This window comes from Chrysemys picta, chromosome 2 (genome assembly GCF_011386835.1).
Source record: "Chrysemys picta bellii isolate R12L10 chromosome 2, ASM1138683v2, whole genome shotgun sequence".
NCBI classification, from domain to species: Eukaryota; Metazoa; Chordata; order Testudines; family Emydidae; genus Chrysemys; species Chrysemys picta.
Genome location: NC_088792.1, coordinates 37,020,616 through 37,039,618, shown reverse-complemented (window position 1 = coordinate 37,039,618; position 19,003 = coordinate 37,020,616). Strand labels below are relative to the sequence as shown.

At 41.3% G+C, this 19,003-nt stretch overlaps 1 protein-coding gene across 46 annotated transcripts in view; it reads left to right on the top strand.

Moving 5' to 3' along the window:
• Positions 1-19,003, top strand: part of KIAA1217 (KIAA1217 ortholog) — a 517,243-nt gene that overhangs the window by 429,346 nt on the left and 68,894 nt on the right. For 2 of the 46 annotated variants that reach the window (XM_065586896.1, XM_008162846.4), the window contains exon 1: positions 14,885-15,138. The exons of 42 other annotated variants lie outside the window; for them this stretch is intronic. The gene's annotated coding sequence lies outside the window, so the exon portion shown is untranslated. Of the gene's footprint in view, positions 1-14,884; positions 15,139-19,003 lie in introns of those variants that run through there. 2 more of the 46 variants (XM_065586905.1, XM_065586904.1) reach the window with 1 other exon arrangement.

Here is a 19,003-nt window from a genome sequence, read left to right as displayed (position 1 = left end):
CATTGGCTTCAATGGGAGTTTTCCCCGAATAAGGACATGAGAATTGGGTTTGGGTCCATTTTTATTGTTTATTATTGCTTTTATTCTTAATCCACATACTTTTACAGAAGGTTTCCTGGTTCCTATTCCTTGGATGTTTTACTCTTTCACAGCCCTGGCTTTTGGCAAATCAATTTGCAATAGTGTGGCTATTTATCTCCATTTCCTAAGTATTTGGCAGAGTCAAACATTGCTAGAACTCGCTAATGCAATGACATACTATAAAAATACTCATGGCTGTGTCCGCCATTGTCAGAAAACAGTCCTCCCTTGTAAATAAGGAAGCTTATGAGAATTCAGAAGACCCCGTAAGCTTTGGGATAGCACTCGAACCAAAGATGGCTTTCGGTCTTCTATACAGCTTTGCACATCTGCTCTTACCTCAACAGAGATTAAAAATCACCTTGCTGAGGTTAATTTAGTCTATTGTGCTCTCTGTGACACCAACCTGGTTGGAAGGAACAGTTCTTCTTTCTTTAAGCCTGACATTGCTTTATTTAATCAGGACTTTACTTTAGCCTTCCCTAGCATTCTTCCGTATTACATTATCTGGAAGTACAACTCTTTGTACAGGATCTGAGTTCCTTGCTCACAGCTGAGTCTTCAGTTCTTTGTTCAACCAGTTGCTTTCCTCTAGGCAAATATAGCAGCCAAAGGGCCAGATTCCATAAGGGAGATAAGGCCTACTTTGTCTTCATCCTCTTTTTTCTAGAGAAGCAGAAAAGAGATCCAACTTTTGATCTTTTTGGAGAATCCACCCACACAGCTGTGGTCTTTGATTAGATGGTGTCAGTTCTAATCTGGAGTCAAGAAAACTGATCGGACTCCTGAAAATATGAGCAGTACGAACAGCCCTTCTTGGATCTGGGGTAATCTGAGTTGGCATAAACAAGACAGCTGCAAAAATCAGTAGGTAAAAGGGCACTGTGAGAAAGTATATGGTATTGGAATCCTATCTCTTTCTTTAATGTACAGAAACATATCTTTAGGCCTTAGGACAATTTGCATGTGATTGAAGTTTAACATGCAAATTAAGTGGCTGAACAGGCCAAAAGGTTTGTTGGATAAAGTTGGTTCCTCAGCCACTCAGTTTTTAATCACAGTGGATAACTTCTACCCTGGGGATGCCTACTTTTAACCTTAGTTATTTACTTCAGCCAAGTAAGCAGTTTTGCATCCAGTCAGCTAAACTGCAGTCTGTTCTTGGTGGATGCTTTGCTGATGCATCAGCACATCCCTGGATGTATGTCTCATTCCTCCAACAGACCCCATTTTATCCATCTATTATGGTGAATGTAATCCAGGAAGCCCAAGCAGTCCTCTTATTAATAGTCTCTGATTGGATCCTGTGGTCTAGACTGTTTACACAACATGGTTTCAGACAGTGGCATTAAGATTCTTCCAGGAAGGACCTATGGGAATCAAACTTCCCAAGTAGTTTTTTTGTCAAAAGTGGCTCGCTCCTTAGACCAGTTACAACAGCTCATTTTGTATACAATGAAATTTCTCTTAAGTCACCACTCAATGAACTACCAAAATTGTGTGGCCTGGAAGAGTTGGTCTCTAACTAAAGTATCCCCAAGGTTTCAAATACATTTTTGTTCAGCCTTCAAAGTGATTGCAGGTTACAGGTGGCCCTTTCTTCAGGTTTCCCTGTATTTACAGGTAACTCTAACAATGCTTAAGACTCTCAACAAGTTAGTTGAGACCTGAGACCCCCCACGTCTCATTACACTGGTCTACAATTTTTGAGAAGTCGTCTGCTTCAGAGATAAAATGTGCTATTTAACAATTGCTGGTATGATCTGTTGGCTCTCTCCAAATCATTGGCACTGCAAAAGGCATAGATTTCCTTTTCCTGTTCAACCACTGGGAAGATTTGTTGCACAAGTGTTGCAGCATATGTGTGGGGCCCACCTCTTGTCCTGATCTCCAATTTTGCAGCCAAAATAAAGGTGATAGGCTTTCTTAACCATAGTGGTTATACTGCACTTTTGTGATGCAAAAGTCGCTTCACCACAAACATAGCAGAAGTTATCTGCACTGTTCACACAAGTACGAGGCATCTCTGCTCACTTTGGCTAAACAGAAATGTGTCCCTTTGCAAAATCAAACACTGACAAATAAGAGAGCACGACACTGTATGATTTCTAGAGCTGATATAGGGCAATTTGTTCAGCAGAGTGATGTAAGCTTCGTTATGATTGCATCATCCATGACTTCTAGGAATAACATGATGCAATTCATATCATGTATGACACAATACCAGCTTCAGATTGCATCATTCATTGTTTTGCCTAAAAAGCAAGTCCTGTCCAAACCCAGTCATAGATTTATTCATAGATCCAGTCAAAGATAGATTTTAGTCATTTTTGGTTTAAATTGAGATCCCTTCCCTTTATAACTCACTTATCCTCCGCCATTCCCAAGTCAAGGGTCGTATATACTGACCCAATAGCATATCTTGAAAACTAGAGCCAATCAACAATTTTAAGCATCATTTTCATTCTCAGTGACCCAGAATTAGTAAAGTTTGACTACATTTATTTCAGAAGCATTTTGGCTTTAGAGCAGTGTTATATTACTTGTCTGTCCTGGTACACTGATTGCTAGATTGTCTTTGCATTTGTCAAATGTGGAACAGAAGGAAGTAAAGTTGAAAGAAAATAAATGTTCACATAACAGAACAATTACTCTTGAGACCGTGATAGCAATTATATTAATGTGGTAAAAGAGGTGTTAATGCAAATACTTGCTGACCTCCTCTATAGGTGGTGGAAGATTCAGCCCACAACAAAGCAAACTAGTTCTGCAGCAGGTTCACAGTAACATATGCCACAAAGCCCAGCTGCATGGGGGCTCCCTATGCACTGTTGTGTGGGATGAGGAAAGGGGCTAGTGGATCCATTGTTATACTCATCCACTGACCTTTCCTTCCTACAGATGAGGACTGAAGATAGTGCTGGGTGCAAAACTTGTGACATAATGTTTTCCTTCTTATCTAGTGGTAACTGTGGGTTACAGGTGTAAATATGCGTAGGATTTAAACGACAAACTATATTGTATCCTATATATATTGTAACCTAACCTATTCCATATTCCTGTAATAGAAAACATGTTTTGACTCAGTCGTTTGATAATTCCAGATGAGACTAAAGGTTGTTTTTCCTTATTCTTGTTTAATCATAAGAAGTTGTTCAATTCTATTTGGCTTTGGCACAGTAGGAAAAGCAACAAATATGGAACAAAAATAAAAGCTGAATAGTAGATCAGAGAGTCAAGAAGCCATGCATTTATTTTGATTTATGAGATCAACTACTTACAGGACTTCTTTTTTTAAAGAGTAGAAATCTGATATACAGCATATTTAAACCAAATAAAAATGCTGATCTGTACCAGAGCTATATATGCTTGAAACTATTCCTTTTTTGGAAAAAAATGGATGAATCCATCAGTTAGGCAGTGCCCCAAGGAAGTGCTGGAATCAAGACTGGTTTTAAGGATTTGGCTTTCAAGGCTGATGGCGACTGTATGCATTATCTTGACAATGCATTTGATCTCTTAAGGGGAAAGGGAAGGAAATGCTTGTTACATCTGCACAAAGCAGGCAACTTTTGTTTATGTACTTAAAATCCTATCTAAAAGCAGCAGTACAAAAGTAAACCAACCAAACAAACAAAGCTATTTGAGTGTAACACTAATCCCCAGCCATTTCGAGGGCTCCTACCTTAATTCTAGAAAAATCAGTACAGCTTTTATATGTTCATTCCAAAGAGAATAATAGCTTTTGGTTAGGGTGGGCCATAGTATGCTGCTGAGTTAAATGTGGATATTGGCAAACCAATGATATAATTATGTAAAACCAGCCTTTTTAGAATAGAAATGTGTTATGGTTCAATGTGTTTGTGTTTTTTTCATTCACAATGACACCCTGACATAGCTTGGCTGAAATGCACTCGCTATCATCCAAGCTATTTTGTCTGGAAAGTGCACTAAGGAAGAAAATGAGAGCTTTGTTAACTTCCTTCTGTTAAATTTGGTAGTTTAAAATGAGGGTTATTTTTTACTTTCACATTCTGTTTATTTGTGAAAAAAGAAAACAGCTTCATGAAACATGCCCATAAATACTCAGAAATGAACTCATGCTACGCTGGCTGATCTGGATGTTTGCTTTTGTGATCAGGGGTAGAATTATGCAGTCTGGTACCAGGGAGATGTGGCAAAATGAAGGTTGGTGGTGAGAGAGAGAAACCCCACACAGGCAGGCTTTGGTTTCTGGCATGCTTGTGTGTGGTTATGTTGATGCAGAACGTTCTGGATCTCACACATGCATCAGTGTCTTTGGAACATGGTGTTCCATTTGTCTTAAGCATGGCTGGACCCAAAGCTTCTACTGGAGTGTCTTAGATGGATGCTAAAAGTGACAGAAGAATTCATCCTCATTCCTGTCTCCTCCCTTAAATAGTACTCCACAAGCATACCAAGGAAGCTATTTCATTGAAAACAAATCTACATTAACTGACAGCTAAGGATGTGCAAATGGTTCAGGGAAAATATGAACAGCCTAGTGCAAATTTAGAGCCCTCATTTCTACCTGAATCTGGACCAATATATCTTCCAAGCTGAACTCAATTTAGGTAAGAAATGAAATGTATTAGCATCATTATTATTGTTATGCATTGCTTTAAATGCTCCTACAACTCAGCTGCAATTCCCTCATCTGTAGATTGGATTCCTGTTTTACCCTGAGGAAACAATTGTATTCCCAGGAGTCTGGTCTACAGGAGTGGGAGAGACAATTGGGTGGGACGATGGACAAGGACAAGTTGTCACAGGTGCCCATGGGACAGCGATCATATGTATGTGTGGTCTCGAATTGGATTGTATTTTGGGAATGGCATGGGACAAACCATTTGTGCAAAAGATGGGGATTTGCCACTCCTCACACACACAAAAGGCTTGTTAGAGCTTATCCGGCCATTGTATAACCTTGGAACCTTTTGAAGTTCTCCATGAATAATCAGAGTTGGATTAGCAGTTGCATATTCACTTAACCACAAGTGCTTGTACACATGTTGGAACATCTGTTTCAGCATTTCCAGTTGGGAACCATTCCCACTGCACCCAGATGTAAAGTAATGTAAAGTCTCTGGGCTACTGCACTGAAATGCAACTTGTAGAACATCACTGTTCTCTGTCGTTTCACGAGGGGAGCATGTCACTTTTCCCCTTAAGCTTCCTCACCAATAGAACTGGACAAGCTCGTTATGCCTAGTGTAGAGGCCATTTGTAGCTTTGAAAGTGCAACTCCAACACTGTTGTTCTGATTTACAGAAGTATGAAGCGACAGAGGAGGGCTAGAGCATTGCTCAAGCTGCAGCAGGGAGTGTTGGATGTGTCCCTGATCCCCACACCCTCACTCTCTCAGGCCAGGAAGAGCCTGAGGCATTTGCCCATCTGCCCCACTCCCAGCTGTAATTTGACTAAAATGCATTTCTCTTACCCCCATAGGCTGGGTTAAACACACTGGCTTAAATTGGACACATTCTTTCTCTCTTCCTCTCCTTCCACTTGCCCATTATTTTCTGCTGGGTAGGTACAATATAATTCATTGTGATTGCAGTCAATAAACCAAAATCTCCTAGCTTTCAAGAACATTTCTGTGCATTCTTGCTTCTCACCCTCCAGTTTCTCCAGTCTCGCATTTCATTTTGTCATTGTAACCTTCGGACTTTGTTTTTTCCCCCCAGAATCTCTCTCTCATACTTCGTTCTCTTCTCTTCCTCTGACTCTTACCCTTTCACTCTCCAAGACCTAATCTTATTTTTGTACCTCTGTCCTCACAATCTGTTAACCCTTTCCTGACTCACCCATTAGGCTCTCTTTACCCCCAGATTCTCTCTTTCTCTTTCTGTCTCTCACCTCCAGTCTCTCTCACAGATTACCTACAATGTTTCTTTCTCTTTTCCTTCCCTAGTCTCCCAGCCTCACTTCTCTACTTCCCACCCCCACACTGCCTTTCTTTTCATTCTTTCTTCCCTGCTATCATGGTTTATGGATTATTTAAATGTTACTTTGCACCCCATAGCTGCTGCTGTATTTTAGGTTTCTTTAGCTTTCCGATAACCACATGTGACATTTCCCTCCTGCTTTAATTACTAACCCTGCAGTAAAAATTGCATGTTACTGAAACAGTTGTTTTTCCTTAATGATGGAAATGATACCGGTATTGTAACAATCAAAACTTTCTCAGTTTATTTACAGTCTTGGGAGTTTTGGCAAGTCCAACACAAGCAGACAAACAGAGAAGACAGGAGAAGGGAAATAGGAAAATAGGTGTTTCTTTTCTGGTCTGCTGGTGTCAGGGTGATGGTGGTTGTCAGCTACAGAAGAGAGGTATAGTTCTTTACTTGGGCAAGCAGAGACCTTAGGCCAGGTTGGAAGGTGGATCAAGGTAAAGTCCAGCTAGTGCAGTGCTTCTCAAAGCCGGTCCACCGCTTGTTCAGGGAAAGCGCCTGGTGGTCCAGGCCGGTGTGTTTACCTGCCGCGTCTGCAGGTTCGGCCGATCGCGGCTCCCACTGGCCGCAGTTTGCCGCTCCAGGCCCATGAGGGCTGCGGGAAGAGCGGCTAGCACATCCCTTGGCCCGCGCCGCTTCCTGCAGCCCCTATTGGCCTGGGACGGTGAACCGTGGCCAGTAGGAGCCGCGATCGGCTGAACCTGCGGATGCAGCAGGTAAACAAACCGGCCTGGACCGCCAGGGGCTTTCCCTGAACAAGCGGCGGACCGGCTTTGAGAAGCACTGAGCTAGTGCACATTTACTCCCTCTCTCAGGTTGTGTCTACACTTAACAGTGGTATGAACAGTACATGCACTGCATGCCCCTAGCATGGGTATAAATAGCATTGTAAATGGTGAGGCACTGTTGTGGGGAGTAAAGACACACCAGAACCTTAGGGAATGTACTTTTCATAGCTCTCTACATGCCCAAGCAATACCTCCCCCATCTACACTGCTGTTTTTATCAGCATAATGTTCTGCTGCCTCTCTGCTGCCAAACCCTTTCCCCACTGCAGTGTGAAGCTCTGGCAGCAGGGAAGGGCTTTGGCGAGGGGAGGCAGCAGAGGAAAGGCTACCCCCCTACCCGAGCTTTTCGCTGCCGTTTGTAGCTACACAGCACAGTCTGGGTACAGCCTGCTTTTCACTGTGGTGTGTGGCTACATGTTCCCTACACACTGCTGCCAGAGAAGACAAGGCTTCAGTGTCTGGAACCAATGGGCTGTCATCAAATGAGAAGGCAGCAATCAAATCCAGGATTGGCTGTGGTGTGCTGAGAAAATCCCAAAAGCACCATGGCGTGATACCAGTTTACTCCCATGACTTGGAAGAATAAGGAAACACATGAAAAAGACAGACGCAGAGCAAACAGACAGAAAGCAGAGCAGACCCAAGCTCTAGGTTTTACACTTCTCAGTCCATGGAAAACTACCGGGCTCTTCACAGAACTACCAGGCTGGCTTTCCAGTAGCTCCTATAACCCAAACAAACTTAACTTGAAAACAAGAAAATATTGAGCAATTTCAAAACGTGCCTGTTTTAGCAGTCCTAGGTCACATCAACAAAAGTTCAACTCTCCAAAAGGGTTCTTCAAGGATCCAGCAGGCATTGGGTGATTTCTACTGCAACCCCAGGTAAATGGTTTAAAACATTTCCCTATAGTTCTAAGGTAAGAGTTCATAGGCCTTAAACCTGTTAGTCTCTCTCCTATAGCTAGGTTAGGTCATTTAGTCCCATTGTCACCCCTTTAAGTGTTATGTTCTCCTTCCTCATGCCGCCTCTCCTGCAACCTTTGAGTTCCAGGATATGCCAGCCACAGGACCCCCTCCCTACCCCCGGCGTGCTGCTGCTGACCTTCCTCTTCCCTTATTGCCTTGCTGTCTCTCCCAAGGCTGGCTAGTATATGATGGGGTCAAGGCCTTGTCTAGGAAAGAGGGAGGAAGCTTGGGATTCCAAAAATGAGGTGGGATAGCTAATAAGGAAGGCAGAAGAAGCTGTGAGTATCCCATTCTGGTTATATCATCTCAGTTTGAGTCTTGGGGCAGAGGGAAAAGAAAATGGAAAACAAGGTAAAAATGGAGCAGAGAGTAGATTGAGTGAGAACCCTGTATATAGAGATGTAACAGGTAGGGAAGAAGAGAAAAATGCCAATGAAATCAGCACAATTGTAGATGTGTATAGTTTAGCACAGCCACTGGTGCCAGCTTAGCTTTTGGGGGGGCTTATATATAATATATATAGTGTGTGTGTGTACCAATGACTTCCTTTTAGCTAGAAAAACATGTTTATTTGTATTGAATCACCTCTGGGAGAAAACATGAGGTTTAAATTACAGGAGAGTGGGAGGATTGCAGCTTGAAATAATAGCCGATCCCATAGTCCCTGGCTCATGCAGCTTCAGAAAAGGGCTTGTTATATTGACCCTAATTTTGTGACCCCAGAAATAATTGGAGAGGCTTGCAGAATCTTCATCCCCCACAAGATTCACCCACCCCTACTTGCCTGTATTTCATTTCTGATAAATGTTTAATCATGTGAAATTCTTGATTCTGCCGAAATGCTGCCACCACCAAATGACCGAGCACACAATTTAAACTACAATATTAAAACATTTAAAAAATATATTCTGCAAAAAAAATGATGCTGGCTTGGTATTCAAGTGCCTGGGTTTAGTGGGTTCAGACACAGCTTGCCTAACGTTGTAAGAGCCATCTCTTCTACAGGAAGTCCTTCTACTTCCTACTGAAGCACAAGTACTATAGAGCTCTTTATGGTGGTTCACACTAGTTGATATTTAAGTGATTTTTAAAAAGAAATGGGATGTTTGGAATGAATATAAGGTGATGGAATTTAAAGCACATGTGTTTACCACAGACATACTCTGCTTTAGCAAGTGCCTTAGGAATCTGTGAAGACCTTGTTAAGAGGTAATACAAATCAGAAGGTACGCTAAGAGCGCAGAAGCTAAATCATCTGTGAATGTCACAACTCTAAGCCTCCTTATACTGCTAAATCTATTCTCTTACCTCCCCATCCATCTGGACCTGCCATCAGAACTCAAATAAGAATTCTGACGGGTCCATTTTTTGATATTTTTGGAGCTGCCACAGAAATCTAAGTGGCTATAAATATAGATGTTTAGCTGGAGGGCTGCTTTAGAAAATGTGAGACTATTTTTAAAGTTTGTTACAATGTATGGGAAATAATTCACAGGACACAGTAGCATAAAGATGGTGCTGACTTGTTCCACTCTGCCAGCCGCATATAAACATGAGTACCAGCTGCCTGTGCTTACCCTTCACTGTCCCCTGCTTTTCACTGGAAGGAGAAAAAGTGATATGGAGTATCAGGATGGGCCATTAGCACTTCTCTTCCCTCTTCTACTGAGAAATGGAAGGGTACAGATCTGGAGATCAGTTCCTCTCCTCTTAGAGCAAGGAGCGGATGGCCTTACTTATAGGCTGCCAGTGCTCCACTAAGCCGAGAAAGATGGGTGCTACAGACCCCCTTGGCAGTCCTTGTGGACCTTAGCCCATAACTTGAGAGCCCCTTATCTAGATGTTATAACAGGAATTTGTCACCTGTAACTTCTAATTTCTTGGATCAGGATTAGACTCTATGCTAGCTAGTATGTGCTGGAGCTTTTGATATTCACTTGAGGACATCAGTGGCAAAAACAGCAGAAATCAACACTTTCCTTGGTATTTTTCTGTGAAAACATCTCTGACAAATTACCTTAGTTTTGGGGTTTTGTGGGACTGTATTAGTTAGTCATGTTCAAGCAAAACTCCCTTTGACTCCATACTCTGGCAAAGTTTGTCCTGGAGTGCAGGTTCAGGCCCTAAATTAGTAATAAACAGTCTAGTACGTAAGTCAGCTTGTCTGTGTTTTTTTCAAGGAAACAGTTATTTATAGAAATGAAAAACAAGAGACTAGCTACTTAAGTATTTCCAGCTATAAAAATATTTTAAAAGAGAAAAGGAATAATTGTCAGAATGGTCAGATGATAAAATGGAAACATCCTTGTGTCATACATATGCATTGAAATAGATCTTTAAAAAAAAATCTTGTCCAACCTTTATAAATGATATTTTTTCCCCTTGTGTCTGTAACATTTTTCAACTAATACAAAAGAGAGAGAAATTAATGGAAGGGAAAATATCTGCAAAGCTCCAAGAGACTAATGAAGTTATTAGAGTTTTAGAGGAAATTAGGGAGAGTGGTGCAGTTAAGTGCCCAATGGTGACTTCAGCCTTTCACTAACATGGGTTTTAGAGCAATAAATAGCCCAGAATTTTGTGCCTGATCCTGATGAAGCCTGGTGCTTGGTACCTCTCAGGATCATTCCCTTTTTTGTACTGTGTGTCAAGCTGAAAAAGAAACCTCATACGGAACATCATAAACAAGTAAATAGCTTCCAAGTAAAAGCAGGATAAGGCACGGCAAGATAGACAAGCCTTGAGGGGCTCTGATAAAGTAATTAAAATGGAGAGTGATGCTTGAGTGGTTTGTATGTATTATAAGAACCCAGAGATTGAATTGCAGTCTTGGTAATGACATGTCCATGCATTATTTATAAATTTGGGCTATGACATATTTTCAAATTAAAAGAGGCTTCATTCCTTAAGTAATAAAAGCCTTCCTGTGCATCAGACATACTTGAAGCTTATTGTATATTGTGTCTGATGCGCAGGAACCCAGTTACAGTATAGCTGGTGTTCTGGGGTATACTTTATTATGCTAGAGTCCAGTTATGGAAAATGAAGCTGGGAGTGGACAACGGGATGGATCACTCAATGACTGCCCGTTCTGTTTATTCCCTTTGAAGCCCCTGGCATTGGTCCCTGTCGGAGGACAGGATACTGTGCTAAGTGGACCATTGGTGTGACCCAATGTGGCTGTTCTTATGTACATCCTACCAGTTTGTAAGTCATTGCAGATCGACTACAGTAAGACACAATATTAATGGGATTTCTCACTGCAGGGTTGTTAAACTTTTTTTAAAAGGCTATTGGTAGAATGTACACTGCACTTTTTAGGAAGCGCCTGTGTTATCAATATGTATTAAACAGTTTGTCTGGTTTCCACTTTTGGTGGTTTCGGGGTCCAGTTGGTCAGCAGTTCTGACTTTAGTTATAACTAAATCAAGCATCCAAATCCACATTTAAGAAAAGTGAGTGCTTGATGGGCTAGCTAAAGCTGCCAAATATAAACCAGATGCCTCAATGGTAGAGAATGTTTTGCTTCCTATAGCCACAAGAAACAACAAACCCTGACTGATTAAATTAAAAATACAAATAAATGGATTTAATGGTCTTTTTATGCCATGACATTCCATTAATATATTTCTAGTGCAAATATTTAATCAAGCTATTATTTTTTAAAAATACGAGTATACTGTGTGAAAATACTGTGAAATTCTAGTCAAGACCAGTGGTGATGTTTTGTACATTTTTTAAAAAAAAAATGGTGCTTGTGTCACAACATGCCAAAGTTGTCTGTAATGTGAAAGGAGTTCTTCCATCTGCTTATTGAAACAGAAATGATATCTATTGATTAGAGCATGAGACTGTGAGTCTGAAATTCTGGACTCTGTTCCTAGATTTACCACTGACCTTAGTCAAGTCACTTAACCACCTTGTGCCTCAGTTTTCCCATCTGTGACACAATTGTAATAATACCTTTCTCATTGAAGTGTTGTGAAGCTAAATTAATTTTTGCAAAGTGCTTTGGGGAAAACACCATGGAATAGAAAAGTATTATTCCAATCACATCCCATCATGGATGATCCCCCCACCCCCACTAATACACATACACAGACTAATAAGAACAGTCACACCAAAGGTCCATCTAGTTCAGTATCCTGTCTTCCGACAGTGGCCAATGCCATCTGCTTCAGAGAGAATGAACAGAACAGGCAATCTTTGAGTGATCCATCCCATTGTCCACTCCCAGCTTCTTGCAGACAGAGGCTAGGGACACACAGAGCATGGTGTTGTATCCCTGCCCATCCTGGCTAATAGCCCATTGGTAGACCTATCCTCCGTGAACTTATCTAAATCTTTTTTGAACTCTGTTATAGTTTTGACCTTCACAACATCCCCTGGCAACTAGATCCACAGGGTGACTGTGTGTTGTGTGAAGAAGTACTTTCTTTTGTTTGCTTTAAGCCTCTGCCTATTAATTTCATTGTGTGACCCCTAGTTCTTGTGTTATGTGAAAGAGTAAATAACACTTCCTTATTCACTTTCTCCACACTAGTCAAGATTTTATAGATCTCTATCATACCCCTCTTAGTTGTTGCTTTTCCAAGCTGAAAAGTCCCAGTCTTTTTAATCTTTCATCTTATGGAAGTTGTTCTATACCCCTAATAGTTTTTGTTGCCCTTCTCTGTACCTTTCCCAATTCTAATATATCTTTTTTGAGATGGGGCACCAGAACTGCATGTTGTATTCAAGATGTGCGCGTACAGTGGATTATTATAAAGGCATTATGATATTTTCTATCTTATTATCTATCCCTTTCCTAATGATTCCTAACATTCTGTTAGCTTTTTTGACTGCCGCTGCACTTTGAGCAGATGTCAGTCATATAATCCCATACATGTACAACTCAAATTGTATGAGTTTGGTTCTCTTGAAGGAAGGGAGGGTAGAGATTAACCCAGCAAATTTCCCAATGCTAATACAGCTCTCACTTTTTTCCCTTTCTCATCAGTAACACTTTATGCCTTTCCTCCAGCTGAAAAAACCCATGGGGCTAGGACCACAGAAAAGGGGACTTGTAATCAGTGTTGCAAGGCCTAGTGTTTGGGACTGTCTGTATATTAAGTAACATATTAAGGGGGTGCATGTGCGGGTCCTTAATTTTGTGTTTGTTTCACTTTTACCAAGCATTACAAGGGGTGTATGGGTCTTGAAAATCAGCAAAAACTCTGTGATGTCATTTATGGACAGCTCCTTTAGGCACCGTGCAACCTAATGTAATCCACAGCCCTGAGTTCGGTGCCCAGGCTCCTATGCAATGTATGGGGAGAGTTAGGCACCTAACAATGAGATCCACAAAAGCCAGCACGCTGAGTGGGGAGACGCCTAAGCCAGCCAATAAGAAAAGCCAATGAGAGGAAGTTGAGGTGCCTAAGTCTGGGCTGGAGGGAGGTGTCTCCTGCTCAGGCATCACAGTTGTGAACCCTCTCTAAATTCCCATTCTGCCTGCTTTGAACCCAGGTCTCTCACCTCTCAGGTAAGTGCCGTAACTACTGGGCTAAAGGGTGTTCTGGGGCGGGGCATTTTCACTCTCCTGCTGAAGCTGTTCCATTTTGTGTAGAATACTTAACAGCCACTGGGCCAGAGCAAGTGTGAGAGAGAGTCTATAGCCCTGTGGTTAGGACACTGAACTAGCATGTGGGAGAGACAGGCTCCAGTCCTTGTTCCAATGACCAAAGTGGAACAGCTTCAGCAGGACAGATTGAGAGAGATTCCTCACAGCCAAGTGATTAGGGGCACTCTTTGAAGAGGAGACCTAGATTCAAATCCCTGCTCCACATTAGGCACAGGAGTGATTTGAACCTGGGTCATCCTGCATGGGTGCTCTACCCACATGGCAAAAGTTATAAAGGGGGCAGCACCACCACTATCTTCTCGTCCTCTTCCAGATGTGTTTTGTCCAAGGCCCAATGCAGTAGGCATGCTCCTACCAGATTGGGGCCCACAGGCAAGATAGGCAGGGGGACACCTAGTTTGTGAATTCCATTGAGGCTTAGGGGCCTTGGTGTCAGGGCTTAGGCAGCTGTGCACATTCCCACTGGCAGAAATTCAGGCAGCTAGGGGATTTCACCACTGGAAACTTTGCTACCTACAGGGTTAGGTGGCAGTTGAGCAGGGATTTGAGACTTTGGCTTTGGGCACCGAAAGTGGCAGCTAAGCATCTAAATCCCTTTGTGGATCTAGCCCACAAATGCCCTCTATAATGACACAGGCAGCATTTTTTAAAAATAAACTCCCAGCAGATAACTGCAGTGCTGTAAAGTGCTTATGTTGTGTGTTTTCCCTGTGTCATTTCAGTTCCATCTCTCCGACCTGAGTGAGTATTGTATTTTTAAAAATGTATTTCCAACTTTATTGAATATTTTGGGTGTGGGCTTCGGAGGCAAGGTCGTTTCCTGTAATCATCCTAAATAAATAATCGACAGTTGCTTTTTTTTAATTGTCTCTTTTTTCAAAAGTGATCTTAATTGCTTGTGCAATGTTCTGACGAGATAGCAATGAAATTGATTTACGATGGGCCCAAAGTTCAGCTTGGTAAAGCTGTTAAGGTGACTGGTTAATTAGTAGACAGCCTCTTGTTTTGCTCAGGTGCTATATCTTAAGGAGAGTTTCACATTTCACTCCACTAAATGTCTCTACCAATCTGAATACTTTAAAAGTTGCTCAAATCAATGTGTTCTGTGTTTTTCCTAAGTTTTCTGCAATGCTGAGTTTACTGAGTTCTTACTGAATAATTAATATGTGTATTTCATATTGTTTTCTTTTAGAATAAGCCTTCTTCCCTTAGTAAAGGTTACCTGCTGTTTTATTTATGGTTCACTCCTTTGCAAGACTCTGTATTGCTTCATTCTTTAACATTAGTCTCTTCTTTATATTTTATACACACACATTAAAGAAATTGTTCAGTGAATGAATTACATAGTGGTAGCATGCACAGTTTGTGGCTGGGTGACATGCCAGAAAGGTTATTTAGTGACTAATTTCTAAGGGGAGGAGAAATTGCAGACTTATCCTGTGGAAAAGTACTGTAGTCTCTTGAAGCAGCACTATTTGGATGATCCAGTAAAACAAGGTGGCCCATACTTGTTGCAAGCAGAGGGAATGAGGAGCCTTTTTAAGGTGTAAAATCTTTTTCCAAGAAGGCTGGATGCCTAAAATGTCATATTCTAGACCGAGGATTCAGATTCAAGGCTGTAAACAAAAGAACTGTAATTTATGAAGTGGAACCAAATGTTGTTCTTACTGCTGTATACATGCAGGTGATTGCCCTAAGTAAAAGTAAGTGGCTTTAATTATTTCAGAATAAAAACCTTTGGCAAGGATAGTTTTATTTGTCTTTGAGTTGCAATGTTGTCTAGTTAAAAAAATAGTCTTGTTTTTAATAGCAGTCTCAGAACAGTAGGCACAAATACATGGATTAGAGATAGAGTACTTAAGCATATTTTTTAAAATTTTGCCTGAAAGAACAGACAGTCTAAAATCTGTCCTAAAAATCTTTGCCACATGTTTATAGAAGCCATGATTAATGTACACATTGACTATAGATGAGTTTAAGCCGTCAGCCATTATTTTTGCTCTTAAGTTTGTTTTGTGGTTAGCTTGCAGTTTTACAGATTTGCTCTATATTCAATAAAAAGTTAAATGGGTATTCTTTGCTTCCCCATAGGACTTTTAGGATACTGTGTGAATTAAACTTATGTGTAAGCAGGGATACATAAGGGCAACATCTGACCCAAACATGTAAAATACCATGAGATAAACATTTGTATAGCTGTAGAGGCTAGGCTTATGTGCAGGTGTACATGAAAGAACTGGGTATAATCAAGAAAAATGTTAAGTATGTGCTTGATCCTGTGCCATATGGCAGGAGAGATGGTGTACCAGCTAAGCTGCATCCGCCACCTCAGCCAGCATGCACGCAGCAACCATACAGTACATTGAAAAAGTGCACTATGCTTCTCATGGCTAGACAGTACTTGTGCCCATACCCCTTTTCATATGGATCCATAGCGCTGAAGAAGGTCTGTGTTGGGCCATGGGAACTGAATGTTGCCTATAGCAGTGGTACACCACAGTATGAAGGTGAGGTGATCAGCAGCCACTGTCCAGGAAAACAAATTCTCCTGCTAATAGGAGGATTATGGCTTATGCTCCAGAGTAGTGAACAGCTCAACACTTTTAGCTGAGCAGCACCCATTGGTTCCTATAACCCAGAGGTCGGCAACCTTTCAGAAGTGGTGGGCCGAGTCTTCATTTATTCACTCTAATTTAAGGTTTCGCGTGCCAGTAATACATTTTAACATTTTTAGAAGGTCTCTTTGTATAAGTCTATAATATATAACTAAACTATTGTTGTATATAAAGTAAATAAGGTTTTAAAAATGTTTAAGAAGCTTCATTTAAAATTAAATTAAAATGCAGAGCCCCCCGGACCGGTGGCCAGGACCCGGGCAGTGTGAGTGCCACTGAAAATGAGCTCGCGTGCCTACCCCTGCTATAACCCATCCATTTCACCCCCATTTAGAAGTGAGCTCTTGCCCTACATAGGGTTTGTGAGCACAGAGAGCAGGGGAGTTGGAAGTCTACCTCGTTTACAGTAAATTGGAGCATCCAAAGTACTGATTAACATTGGCAGATGGCAGGGTTGGTGATTAAAGAAGAATGGAAACATGGAATGGTAGCATGGGCAGAGGAGGAGAAACCACAACTTTGCAATCTACAACTTCCAGTCGATTAGGTACTCTAATGTGGGGTTGTCACTGGAGCCAGTAAATTAATACTTTTTATAGGCACTAGTGACATCTTCGGTTGTGCTTAGAGGCCACTGGTGTTTTTCAAACCATTTACTAACTCTGTAATTTTCAGAGGTACTATTTCTTATTTCAAATTAGATTATTTCAGCCAGTGCAGAACTATATTGATGCTTATTTGCAAAATTTAGTAAAGTTGACTTATTCTTTCAGCAGTGCAAAGCCAGAATGGAAGGTCAGTAACTCAGCTATAGAAACTATATTATAATGCAACTACTAAAATGAAGATTTCAGGTTAATTAGGACAGTTTGGTTCTAATTTTATTCTGATGAAGGAATAAATTAACTAATTCATTTGTCTTTTTTAAATTAAATCTTTCACTTGATTAACAAAGTAGTAAGATATTTTTTTCTAGTGGAGTGATTACAGAACCTATTAATTAAAAAATATTTACATATAAATATATTATTTTTTGTAATAATACTTAGCATTTTCCATACCATCTTTACTCAAAAATCTCAAAGCCCTTGAAAAATATTTCTTATCATTAAATACAGTTTACAGTTGAGTAAACCAAGTCACAGAGAGCTGATGTGATTTGCCTAAGGACACAGTGAGTTGATAGTAGCGCAAGGAACAGAGTTCAGAGTGTCAGTCCTTTGTTTTAACATTTCCTTCTTATTTGCATGCAAGGGAAAAATACAAAAGATGTGGGCTAGATAGTACCATTTAGGTACAGCTTAGCGTAAGGGGCAGCATGGCAGGACAGCCTCAATTGGAGCACTGGAAAGCAAAATGCATCATGAAACATGCCACACCTACTACTGCACTCTTTAGTGAATTGCAGCTTGTCCTCTGCTGCCCATGAGGCTTCCATCCTCTCCTCTGAGGTGCCACGCAGTTCGGGGACTTAGGGATGGACCAGGCCCTGCACGCCATAGAGTACAGAGACTGCAATTCTGCACAGCCCATACATGCACTATGCAAGGAAGAGTAAAGGCTCTTTTATGGCTTCCATTCCATAACATGCAAATGTGTGTGAGCCAGGCAGATTGTGGTGCTGCATGGGTCAGATTTGCTACCATTCTGTATGTAACTGAGTTCAAAATTCAGTATTCGGTAAAAGATTGAAAAACTAATTTCAAAATGAGGTGCACGGCCATATATATGGGCTTTACTGTACAGTACGCGTCTGATTTCTTTGCTCCGAGGTAAAATATTCACTGATCATGGCATTCCTGCTAAACCTCTGTGTATTTTACAGATTTTACTGCTGTTTAACACAGCTGCTGAGGAGCTCTTGTTATTTAAAATGGGGAGATCTTTTTTACTAGAGAAACTGAAAGTTAATGCTTTTTCCCCCCTGGCATTTGAGTACAGAAGTAGTGATGGTACTTGCTTTATGCTGCATTTTCCAGACTAAGGGCTGGCAGGACAAAGAGCAGCGGAGGAGAGAGGAGCACCAGGGATAGGGAAAGCTGCATCATGAGGAAAACCACACCCCCTGGCATATGTGATAGTGTGGCTTAGCGTGACCAGATGTCCCAATTTTATAGGAAAAGTCCTGCTATTTGGGGCTTTTTCTTATATAGGCAGTTGTGAAGCATGGGACATCATGACTACATTAGGAACATTCCTACCCTCACCCTTACTGCAGGCTGGCTGTGGCAGGAGATCACTTATACTGGCTCGGGCCAGCTCAGTAGCCTCTCTACTTTGTTCCTGAGGCATTTGCCTTTCACACCAGAACATGAAGCCCAGTGTATGCTAGCAGTGTATGGGGGGAGGGGAGTAGAGGGAGGATGGATAAAGAAGAGAGAGCAAAAAAGAATTAAAAAGAGAGAGAGAAGAAACTCACAAAAGTTAGAACAGAGATGAGAAGGAAAAAAAGAGACCGTTGTATGCAGGTCTAAAGTGCTCATGGGCAAAAAATCTGGGTACTTGGAACAGGGGGAGAACAACAAGAGAAAAAGAAACTAGACAGGTGAAAGCAGAAGTTATAATCCAAACACACAAAAATTGTATGACTCCAATTCATCAAGCTGTACATGTATCCCATCTACACAACCCCGTGTTCCTGTCATTGTTACTCATGCCCTCCCTCCTCCTCTTTCCACCCCTGCCATTCCCTTCTTCTGATTGTTACACCCACTTTTTGAGTCATGTCTTCAATTACATTATACACTTTTCAGGATGGAGACAGTGTCTTTCTATGTGTTTGTGCCATGCCCAAAACAATGGGGCCCCAGTCGGGCCCCAGTCTTGATTGAGAACTCTGTGTGCTACTGTAGTACAAATAGGGAATAAAGAATAATAAATGTACCTGTACTTGGCACAAATGGATATGGGGCAAGGACTGTAAATGCCAGGTACTGGCCAGTCCTATTTTGAA